At 33.6% G+C, this 12,927-nt stretch overlaps 2 long non-coding RNA genes across 3 annotated transcripts in view; one reads left to right on the forward strand and one right to left on the reverse strand.

Annotated features, from left to right (window-relative positions):
* LOC141380293 (uncharacterized) overlaps positions 1-12,927 on the forward strand; it is a 55,304-nt gene that overhangs the window by 21,167 nt on the left and 21,210 nt on the right. The window lies entirely within an intron of this gene.
* LOC137488944 (uncharacterized) lies at positions 1,896-5,458 on the reverse strand. Its single transcript, XR_011008250.2, has 7 exons — positions 5,372-5,458; positions 5,021-5,076; positions 4,567-4,620; positions 4,339-4,460; positions 3,843-3,957; positions 3,086-3,191; positions 1,896-2,138 (listed from the first exon to the last, which is right to left on the reverse strand). It is a non-coding gene; the product is annotated as an uncharacterized lncRNA (long non-coding RNA).

The following is a 12,927-nucleotide window of genomic DNA, read 5'->3' on the forward strand; positions in this document are numbered from 1 at the left end:
CCAACTCCTCTGTGCATCTCAAGTCCACCAACATACGCGGTGAGCCACTGAGCAAACCGGTAACAGTGGAAAAGCTGACCACGCGGAGGTAAGCGGTCAGCTGGTAAGCAAAAAAAGAAACAGAAGCCATCGGCAACGTCATACCACCTTTCAGCATTTGATTTAAAGACAAAATGCAGCCTTATGTATCTCCGGCTACATAATTTGTGCTCTCCAGAAATGTATGCAGGGGTACAAATTCACATTGAGCCTGTGTTGATAAAACACACACTTAAAAACAAATGCTAAAATTGTGAAATAGTTCAGTTAGATTAATTAATTTGATTTTAATAACAGAGCTAAACAGTGTTGCGTGTTTGTGCACTACAAGTGTAAATCTAGTTTAATCTTTTTTTTTCTCTTAAAATATATACAGGCTAAATTATTAGCTTTCCTGTGAAATTTTCAATTATTTTTCAAATATTTTCCGAGTCTCCCTGCTTCGCGTGGGTTTCCTCCAGGTGCTCCGGTTTCCCCCACAGTTCGAAGACATGCAGAACAGGTGAATTGGGTAGGCTAAATTATCTGTAGTGTATGAGTGTGAATGAGTGTGTGTGGATGTTTCCTAGAGATGGGTTGCTGCTGGAAGGGCATCCGCTGCGTAAAAATGTGCTGGAAAAGTTGTCGGGATATTCCTCTGTGGCGACCCTGGATTAATAAAGGGACTAAGCCGAAAAGAATATGAATGAATGAATGTATTTCCGGAGTGACGTTTAATTGAGATTTTTTCCAAGATATTTTTAATTAAATAGGTTTTAATTACTCATTTCTAAAACCATGATGCCATGAAGAGAGTACTTACTATTTTACTGGTTATTTTGCAACATACCATTATTCGGCTTATAATGCAATTTTAAATTGTAGCACAATATAAATATTAACTTTATCCTCCTTTATCCCTAATTAGGATAATTATGCCAATCATTAGACAACATTGGTTTGTTCTGTAAAAAATAGGACTATTTCCCAATAAAAGTAGATTATAGGAAATAATGTGAAAATTTTCTTGCTTTGCTAAGCATCATCACTTGGGAAGTATTTTAATAAAAATAAAAATTATATATTCAAGCCATTGTTATCAATGCAAATGTTTAGTTTAATGGTAATTATTCATGATATATACTATTTTATCACTAATTTTAAAAAATAAATAAAGTAGTATAACATGAATGCTAACAATTGAATTACTCAAATTACATTGAGTAATAAATTAAATACTTAGATTTTTCAGCTCTGAATAATAGTCTAAATGTCTCTTACCTTGCTACTGGTTTGCTTAATTTGTTCATAACAAATGTTTTGTCAAAATTTGATACCATAAAAGGAAAACAGTCTTTGTGTTTGGCTTTCTTTTTCCATTCTTTTTAAAATGTTGTCTGTAGTAGATACTTCGTAGGGAGCTCACTAGGTTTTAGAAACTTTTTCACATCATGTCATCACTACACTGTAAACGATTTCTTGTTAAATTAACAGTAAGTTACTGGCAACAATTATCCAGTAGCTGCTGTATTTCATAAAACAGTAACATTACTGTAATACTAATTACTTTAGTATTAGATTTACTGTAAAATGTAATACATCATTTTACTGTTTTCTTTTTATACTGTAACACCAATTACAGTAGTGATACACATACTGCAAAACTGAAAACAGTATTTTACTGTACATTTTTACCATGCAGAACTACGGTATTTTAACGTTACTTTCATTATTACTGTATAGTATTTTACAGTTATTAAATGTTATTTTATTGTATTTAACAGTGCTACTTTATAATGAGCAAAAAAAGTTCAAAAATTGCACAAATGTTATTTTAACTGTTCAAGAAATACAAGAAAAATAAAGAATCTGAAACTTTAACTTCACAATAAAAGTTTATTGTGTAAACCCTACTGAAACAGTAGCAATTATTCAATATAACACAGCAACAGAACACTAATGAAAAATTGATCAGTAAAACCAGTCAACAATTAATGCATCAAAAAGTATTACAATTTTAAAAACAGATGAAAATACTGCTACAAGACACGAAATGATGAAGGCCAAATGATGTTGTGGAAAAGGGACAGTGAAAAAGGGCAGGAGCACTTCTGATGATCCTGCAAAAACGACAAGCAAAATCAATCACTGGAGTAAAAACTAATCATGCCTCAAATTATTTCATTCATTCATAAACCAAACACCGCACTGCTGTTTAAATATATAAAAACACTGTTTTTTTATCGTTTTTGTTGGCAAAATACAGATTGTTGTCTATTTACAATTACACTAACGTTAATGGGGAAAAGATCAGTCAAGTCAACACTAGTCAAGTGTCCACACAGGTATGTAAAAAATAAAGTCTCATCTTAACTTAATGTCTGACTCTGTATAGCTTGAATATCTGATTCCATGACCACACTAGCACTTCCACGAATTTAAGAGGGGTAAACACAGTTAATTCTAACCTTAAGAGGCTACATACTAAAAATAAATAAATAAATAAAATAATTAATTTAACGTGACTAATGTTAATCAAGTACTTTTAGGCTTTTAACATGTGAAAATCTACTTCTAACTTACAGACAAGATTACGTTAGAGAACATGAAAGCCATGGGTGATTTAAAAAAAAAAAATAATGCTAATGATGAGTTACTGACATTTGGTTCGCATAAAACAAAGTAATCACTAAGCATTCATTTTTGGCAAAATCTGCCGAGAGGTGCAGCGACACGATCAAATGTGTTAAAGTTGAGCAAAGAAATGAAGAGTAGTCAAGCAGTCTATTACATGAAATGTTTGTGATAATATTTTGCGGCCAATTCGTATTACTGTATTTCAATATGCAGTGATGGCATGTCAGTGAAACAAATAAATATTATTACACCTCTCCAGTGACATTTCCTCAAATTAAATCATCATAACGTTACTGTGCACAGCATCAGTAAAACGTTAAGAATAATTTAAATACCAAATTTTAAAACAGTCACTGCTGATTACAAACTAACATTAAAGAAGGATTACAGAAATCCTTAATGCATGATAATATGAAGATTTATTACTCACTGATGTCGAAGCACTTCGTCAGAGATGTAGACAGGACAGAATATGTGCCATCAAATGAGCTCTTGTGCAGTCTTTGTTGGACATCAAGGTGGTATGTTCACCCACACTGTAAAAAAAAAAAACTGTTATTTTACATGTTTTTTTCCCAGAAGCTAGGGTAATAGAGTCATTTGGTTAAGTGGTTTAAAATAATTTTATTTATTAAATACTTGCTTACCCATATATAGATGTAAAAGTAACCAAAATAAATAATTCATTAAAATGTGTGGGATACTAAGCATGTTTGGTCTACAGAGAGAAGTAAACATTTACTTTAAGCATTGATCCTAATGAATCTATTTCTGAACTACATCCAACCTCACCTCTGAAACAGCATTTTTGAGCATTTAGATCAGGGGTGCTCAACCCTGTTCCTGGAGATCTACCTTTCCGCAGAGCTTACCTGCAACCTTGATCAAGAACACCTGTCTTTATTTACCAAGTGCTCCTTCAGATACTATTTAGTTTGTTTAGTTGCGTTTGATCAGGGTTGGAGCTAAACTCTGCAGAAAGGTCGATCTCCAGGAACAGGGTTGAGCACCCCTGTTTAAGACAATAAAAAATAAGACATCTAGATGATATTATATATTTAATCATTTGTGAAATTTAAATGACTTATATTCAGTATATACATAACATAAAATTAGAATAAGAATAAAAAAATAATACTCTATGCCAAATAAAATACTTCAGATCTAAATAAAGCAGGTGTTTTTACCTAAAGGTTCCTTTCCTCCAGTTAGTTTAGTTGCAGATCCCTCCACATCTGTGCTTTATTTGGTTCTTGACTTAAGAGTAACTGGTGTCACATTCCAGGTCCATCACAATCTGAGCTAGAAAGACAATATGGCAAAAGACAAGACACATATAAATAAGTCTCAGAATAAAATATTTAAAAGGATAGTTTACTTTTCTGCCACCATTACTCCATGTGTTTTAAATCCATTTAAATTTCTGTTGAACACTAAAGCAGATATTTTGAAGAATGTTAGAAACCAGAAACTATTGACTTCCATATTTGAACCAAATTTCTTTAAAAAAAATATGAGTTTGTGTTCAATGGAACAAAAAAAAAAATTGAACTATTTTGAAACAAGTGGAGGATGCCAAAGATGCCATTATTTTCATTTTTGGGTGAACTGTCCCATCAATTCAAGTGTCACGCATTACTCATAAAAACTGATGTATCGCTTGAGGAAAACTAAATCAAGTACCTCCTGTGAGCAAGCAGAATCATTATGCCATTGTATTCAGCTAACTGACCCAGCCGAGGCTCGAACCAGCAACCTTCTTGCTGTGAGGTGACAGCACTACCTACTGTGCCACTGCGTCGCTACTGGAAGAAGAAGAAAAAGAGGTTGTACATGAAACTCCTCACAACAAATCTGTGAACAACTTGACATTTCAAAATCTAATCAAAATAAGGAAGACATCAACATTACCTTGAATAATCAAGTGAGGAGTGATTGGTAGCATCAGTTTTTCAGCATCAATTGCTAAAGGTGCAAAAAAGATAAATATAATAAGAGTAAAATTAGACTTAACATTTAATAATCTAAATCTATGGTACAACCATACAAATCTGTATGGGGTTCAAATAAATTTGTATACAAATCATTCCCTACACCTGAACACCAAAAATAAAATGTACAATTAATGACACAATAACGTTATACAATAAGCTCATTAACCAGTGAGAAATAGACAATTAATATGAATTATGTTAATATTAACGTTAGCTTAAAAGACATCAACTGAATTTTATTATCAGCTCAATTTAATAAAACAGTAAGACTTGTTTCATTGTGAGTTTAGTTTGAATAACTAACTTACAGTTTACAAATTTAACCATAATGATAACTTGGTCATAATGACCACATGAAGACCAGAGCTTACCTTAACGTTAAACGTTTAACTTTTCATTGTGACTTTGCCTTCATCTCAGTGTTGTGCTGAAATAGAGAATTCATTAATGCAGTTAACCCCAAGTAAAAGTTACGTTTTTTTTCAGGTAACTTAACGTTACTATGGTCAAAAACTCACTCAAGATAAACTCACTGTAATTACCTTATCTAATACCTCGCAAACACTACAAACACGGTCTGGCGTCGAATAACGTGACATAAGTACCTAACTTACAGTACAACTAAAGAAACTTGGTTAATTATTTTAAATTACACACACACTACACGTAAATATACACAAAACAATCCTTTAACGAACAGAATTTAACTTTTAAACACTTACCGAGGATGAATTCACTAGAAGAAAAGGCGACAGGTGGATTTCAAATTAGAAGAGCCGTTGCTTGCCTGGTGAAGGTCGAATCGAGTCGGCTCGGCTTTATGAATCGGCTCCTTAGAACAGTAAAGAGTCAAATCCGCCTAAAACCGATTCTTTTTTGTATATTATTGTAAGACACAACAATGAATCATTACTATTTCGTTATACTGCTCGGCCACACACATTTATACACATAATGTGCTTGTGAACACGTGTGATAAAATAATTCCCGAGCAAACGGTTCAATCCGATTCGGTGTCGTTTGTGTGCTGAACCGAACCAGTGCAAACGTGATATTGATAAAATAGTAATATTGTTTTTTTCTTCTCACTTTACCAGCGAAAATATTACATATATCTGACTTTAACAATAATAATAAGGTTCGCTTGAAGTGTTTTGAGAATTAATATTTTTTTCTCCCAGAGTTCATTTCACACCAACAAGCAAATATAATGGCGGATGAGAAAAGCCAGATCATATCATAAATATTGCGTTTAATATGTCACGAAATGAAGTTTTAACAGTTTTTCATGCGAGAATGTAGCTCTTCCAAACTCAAATCTGTGGTTTGTTTTTAGATATCATGTTTAATTTTAAGTGTGCTTTGCTGATAGGGGAGATTCTGACCTCCAGGGGATGACGGTGCTCCATCACTCATGTATCCGGCAAACCTCATGCTTTAATCGGCCTAGACATTATTGAGACATGCCCTGTCTTCGATGACTAGATAATAAATGTGTTATGAAATAAAGTTTTAACCGTTTTTCATGCGAGAATGTAGTTGTTTTAAACTCAATTCTGTGGTTTATTTATTAAGATAGTGCGTATTTTAAAATGTTGTTTTGAAAATGCGGAGATATGTGACCTCTACGGTGGCCCATGGGTGCCCAATATTCTTGAATCCGTCTAAAGCAGGTTAGTCACTCTGACATTTAAGCTGACTTTAAAATCATTTTGTGTGTTTAACAGTCTTTGGTTACGTGAATCAATTAATTTTTGTTCCAATTTACGTTTTGGTTTAGCACAAAGTTATGTTTATTAAATATTATTTAATATTTCCATGTTGCCTGATAAAGTGCACCCAAAAATGGAAAACCAGGGGACAGTTTAATGCACTGAACAGTCTGAAGAAACTGGTTAGGTTATTTACTTCACAAAATAATTTGTCTAAAAATAAATAAACATAATAATCATAATATATAGTGTGTGTAGAGTTGTTCTTGGTCATTTGCAGTACTGTATTTAGATACACAGTAAAAGATTTTTCCCCAAAATTCATGGTAAAATCTACAGTAACATACTGTTAACCATGTTCACAGTATAGAAAAGTTGAAAATACATTATTATACTGTGAAAACAACAATATATACAGTAACACACTGTGCACAGCTTATACAGTAAAAAACTGTTGAGAAATGCAGTATAATACTGTGAAAACAACAGAAATCGTTTACAGTGTAGTTTCTTCTCACTATTATAAACTTGAGCTTGTTTTGGCGCGTGAATCTTAATACATCTGTTTTATTACTGTTTTATATTATTAAGCGCTAGACATGCAGTATATCCTGTTGAAAACACACTTTTACATACATACTGATTTTGTTTTGAGTGTAAATACTCTGTTCGATTTCTTTCATTTCCTCTGAACTCGCACGTACCCCAGTTAAATTTATTTCTATATAGCTAAAACCGGCTTTTCAATACCGCCTTGCCTCTAAAGTAAACAAGTCTCTCTGTTCATAATAAAAGAACATTTCATCTCAATTAAAATAAGCCACGGGACTTACCACCAGCAGTTAATTTAATGTGACACGTCCTCTGTGAATACTTAAAACGCAGCTCACATCTGGAAAACTCATGAGTGCCCTAGGAAGAAGCACATTTACTCTATTGAACAGATGATTTAAACACATTTCTTCTTTTTAAAATGGTGCGAACAATCATGCACTCATAAATGGATGGCTTAATTTTATGTTAAAGGTTAAATGCCTTTTGAGAGAAAATTGAAGTGGATGCAAATAGTGTACACTTTAAAGTCATTTTTTGGCTATACATGACAGGAAGCTAATAAACAAAAGGCATTTCAAGTAAGCAAAATTAATCCCAAAGAGCGTCATTAAGAAGAAGAATTGAACTCTAAAAAGCTTCTACTGAATTTGTAGGTCAAGCTCACAAAAGTTGAGGTGAAACTCAGATATGCTTGATCAAAAGCGGTTTAGGGGAGAATAAAAGATGATCTAAAAAGACAGATAAACAATTTAAAAGTGTTTATTTTCATCGTTTGACTGTAAATAAACTTGGAAAATGAATTACTTTTAACCTTGAGGTAAAGCATAAATCAAACAAAAGTTAGAAAAAGTAATTTTTGTTACAATATAACAATATTTTTAGCAGAAAGTCTTATATTTCAATATTTCATTGAATATAATGCACATTTGAAGTCACAATTTTTATTCCCCTCTTTGATTCCCCTCCCCCCCCCCCCTTTTTAAATATTTCCCAAATGAACATTTTTATCCCAGAACAAGGACATTTTCACAGTATGTCTGACAATATTTTTTCTTCTGGAGAAAGTCTTATTTGTTTTATTTCTACTAGAATAAAAAGCAGTTTTTAATTTTTTAAACACTGTTTTAAGGTCAACTTTAAGATATATTTTTTTTCCGATAGTCTACAGAACAAACCATCGTTATACAATAACTTGCCTAATTACCATAACCTAGTTAACCTAGTTAACCTAATTAAGCCTTTAAATCTCACTTTAAGCTGTATAGAAGTGTCTTGAAAAAACATCAAGGACTAATAATTCTGATTTCAATTGTATTGAATACTATGTGGTGCATTTAAGGATATTAAATCATGCCAGAAACATGCTATTAATGTGCTAAGACATGCTAGCAACAAACTGTTAAAACGCAGTGAGCAAAACCCTATTGTAACAATGCTAACAGAATTATACTACAATTTAGATTAAGCAAACTGAAATATACCAACACATGTAGTCATATATAAATGCCAATAGAAAGCTAATTAAACATGCTAGGAACATGTAAGCAAATTGGTGAATCGTGCTACACTCTGAAAAATAAAGGTGCAAGATATTTTTGTTTTTTTACTATGTACCTTCTAAATACTAAAATGGATCTTTTGTGACAAATTTTGAAAGAGTTTTTTGAGAGTGTAGGAAGATGATATAAGCATAAACATAAGCATGTTAACAATGTGCTAATTTAAAAAAATACTACTGCAGTATTTGGTCTGATTAAACGTAGTCTGACTGACTTTTTAGTCAAGTATAAAGCATTCAGACTTTTAAATGTTTTTAAAAAATCCTTATTTTATAAAATTTGCCACACAACATGGTCTGTCTACTTGAATATCCTTGAAAACATGCTTTATTATTATTTTTTGCAATATACATTACTAGTTTTAAATGATTAGTTCATCCATAAATTTGGTTATTGATTACTCACTAGGGTGACACGGTGGCTCAGTGGTTAGCGCTGTGTAATAATGCGAGTGTGTATGGGTGTTTCTCCATACTGGGTTGCGGCTGGATGGGCATCCGCTGCATAAAACATAGTGAAAAAAATGAGTGACTTATGGCTAATATTTTGAGGGTTTCTGCTTTTATTTCAGGTAAATAAGACCACAAAAGCAGAGATGATGATGTGCTATTGTGTTTTCAGCAAATAATTCCATGCCTCCTTTGACCCATATTGTCATTTTGGACACAATAAATGGACATTTACGCCTTTGCCAAACCATAACTCTGCCACTCATTTAGTCAAAGCTCCTGCATGGTGTTGTTCACCGCTCATGTCCCTTTCCTCTCCGTCCCATCGGGTCCCTGTGGTCTGACTGATGGAGGGTCACACAAGGTTCTCCTAGAAGAGAAAGCATGTTTTTCCCATGTTTACAGCTTTGATGCTCAGAGCAGAATCTCAGGTCTCAAGCTAATATCCTTTGGCGTTTTGTCTCTCTAGAGTCCAAAGTCAACTCTTCTGACCCCTCGAGTGTAGACTGACCCTGGGCAACTGTCCTCAGCTATGTATGTGGACATTTTTGACATGCTTCAATATAAGACGTCCCATAATAGCTGCAATCTATGAGAACCACTTTGCTATACAGAGCAAATGAATGAATTGCAACTGCTGTATTAACTTTACTGAAAGAAAGATTGTTTTGCTAGATTTTTATTGACTGACCGTCTGCATTATTTTGAAGCAAATTGGTTGCAGATTTCATAACCATCATGTGCCCATTTTTCCTGTTTCAAAGAAAATAACATTGTTTATTAGCATATATTAAACTTTTTAAAAAATCCTGGTAACACTTTATTTTGATGATCTATTTGAGTATTAGTAGACTGTATGCTTAATATCTGTTGATACTGCTGCTAAAGAGACATTTAACTGACTATAAGTAACATGCAAGTACATGTCAACTTACACTAACCCCAGCCTAACAGTCTACTTATAATCTAATAATCTAATGAGAATTAATTGGAATGTAGATGCAATGTATCTCAAATTCAACAAATGGACCATCAAAATAAAGTGTGACCAACATCCTTACAGATTAAATAAAGTCATAACCTACATTATTTCCATCTCAATAATATCTTTTTTCTCAAAGAAAGTATACGTTATGACTAGATGTGTTATGAATGCCATGTTCTTAACAGCATGTGTTGTTAAGCTTTGCTGTAGGTTTGCTTTAGCCATTAGCTAAAATGTTTTTTTTTTTAAATATATGTTTAGGTATTTCTAATTTAGTGAAATATTTCTTTACACCTTGTGTAAAATATTTTTACATTTCTTCAATGCTATGTATGCACAATTAGCATATGAAAAAAAGCTTTCTAGCTACACTCTAGCTAGCTAAACTAACAAATCTGCCTCTACCACTGTACTTGCACCCCCGTTGCAGCAGCAACCCGCTCGCAAAAAATACACTTGTAGGCCCCATTTACACTAATAAGTTTTAAAATGGCATTTTAGAATGAAAGCGATCCATGTCCACACTGGTGTTTCATCTAGCATTTCTCAAAAGCCCTCCTTCCAGACTATACCTCTGAAAATGCACATCACGTGACCACACACACACACACACACACACACACACACACACACACACAAACTCTGTCATGCGCTGCAGCGTCTGAGCTCCAGCAGTCAGTCCAGAAAGCAGTGCACTTCAGACAGTTTATCAAGGATGTACCTCTGGATCTAGTCTCACTATAGTTGTTAAAGGTAATATTTAATTAATCTTGTCTCTAACGACTCTTCTGTCTTTTGAATCTATCAGGTAACGCGTCACAGCATTAGTTCACTGCTTCAATCTTTCCATTTCAAGCTTGTAGTTGGTAATTTTAGCGAAAATCTCAGATACTGTTGGTTGCTTCCTGTTGGTTGTGCACCTTTTTTACCAACCAAGTTTGTCGACGCCATTATAACGACACAAATCACTCTACCTATTCAAGCCAGAGTCTCGTGTAAAAAGGTGATTGACAGGTGGTAATTTGTGTGTAACTAATCTTTATTTATGATTTGGTTAAAAGTAAAACAAAGATCATGCGGGTCAGGTAGTTGAAACAGTACGCTACAAATAATTAATTATAAATAATATATATACAAATAATTAATTTGTTATGAATTAATTAATTATTCATAAATAATTAATTTACAGCCGCCTACAATGATAATGCTATAGTCCATCGCAGATTAAACATCGAATGATACCAAATTTAGTCGACATTGCCAAACCCTAGTCTACAGAAGCGATACAATCATCACAGCCGCATGCTGTCAGTAAACACTAATATGTGTGTGTGTACTGCCAACAGCATTAGTTTAAGACTCATCATTCCAGAAATGCTTGAATAAACTCCACAACATATACACCAAATAAACTTACTTGATATTTATGACTAACTAGCTGTATTTTAGCTTCATCTGAGTCTGTCTCTATCACTGACTGCTGTTGATTTGATGTAATGCATATTGAGAAGCAGGCACGCAGGTGGGAACAGTGGACAGGCAGAAGAAGCTCATTTGGATTTAAAGCCGCAGGCTACAAAAACAGCTACACTGTACTCACACACAAAAAAATGGCACATTCTGGAGGCTACGATAAATAATCTGTTGGGTATTTTAAGCTGAAACTTTAGAGACACATTCTGGAGAAATCAAAGTCTTATCTTCCATCTTGTAAAAAAAGTTAAACAGGTGCCCTTTAATGCAAAGATATGTTGATTTTAGACATTTGAATAGCTAATATAGCTCAAAACCCTAATTCTAGAAACATGCTGACAATGTGCTAAAACATACCAACAATGTATTAAACATGCTAGTAATGTATTACAATATGCTAAAGCAAACAAAATATTAGGAACCATGCTGACAACATTACATAAAACATGTTTAGCATAATATTTGCTAGAAACATGCTAACAGTGTGCTAGTGGCATACATAAGCTGGCGGTGTATTTACTAATGCTAGAAACATACTGAAACATGCTAAGAACATTGGTAAATAATGTGTTCAAAGATGAATAGATATGTTATGCACATGTTAGGTGAGCTAAAAATAATGTTGCCTCACAGCAAGAAGGTTGGTGGTTCAAGTCCCGGCTGGCTTAGTTGGCGATTCTACGCGGCATTTGCATGTTCAAGCGGTGTAGGTGAATTGGGTAAGCTAAATTAGCCGAAGTTTATGTGTGTGCATGTGAGAGTGTATGGGTGTTTCCCAATACTGGGTTTCAGCTGGAAGGGCATCTGCTGTGGGCATATGCTGGATAAGTATGCGGTTCCCTGATGAATAAAGGGATTAAGCTGAAGGAAAATTAATGAATGAATGAAGCTGATAATGTGCCAGGATGTACTAAGATATGTTGGCTACTAATGTACTAAGACATGCGAACAGCATACTATTGCTAACTATACTGCAACGCTAGCAGTTTTGTAACATAAAGATATGTTCATTTTAGAAATTTCGGTAACTTGAAGTCCAAAAACCTCTGAAGGCCTACTTTGTGTGTGGCTAAAGTTTTGAACATGTATGGATATAATCCAAGAGGATCAATGATGATGCCAAGATTTCTTTATTATCATAGTGTTGATTGAAATGTCATAGTCTGCTAATACTATAAATTATGACAAAAAAAAAAAAAAATATATATAAATATATATATATATATATATATATATATAAGATTGCTATTTAAAAAAATAATATAACTATGAAATTAGTGATTGCATTCTGGCATAAAATATGTCTCATATTTAAGTGAAGCTCTGTGAGATTTTCAAGCAGTCTTGTCATCTACTTAATTCATCAATATAATTTAGCATAGCTCGATATGACTTTTTATGGCAATTTCTTTGTTTTGGGAGTGCCAGGGCTGCCCGGTGGGTCGATGACTCTGATGTGACTGGTCAGGGTTGAGGATAAATGGCCTGAGGTCAGACCTTTCTGTGTTTATGGTCCCAGGATGGTGATGAAACCATGCCAAGCGG

Source organism: Danio rerio, chromosome 22 (assembly GCF_049306965.1).
Source record: "Danio rerio strain Tuebingen ecotype United States chromosome 22, GRCz12tu, whole genome shotgun sequence".
Lineage (NCBI taxonomy): Eukaryota > Metazoa > Chordata > Actinopteri > Cypriniformes > Danionidae > Danio > Danio rerio.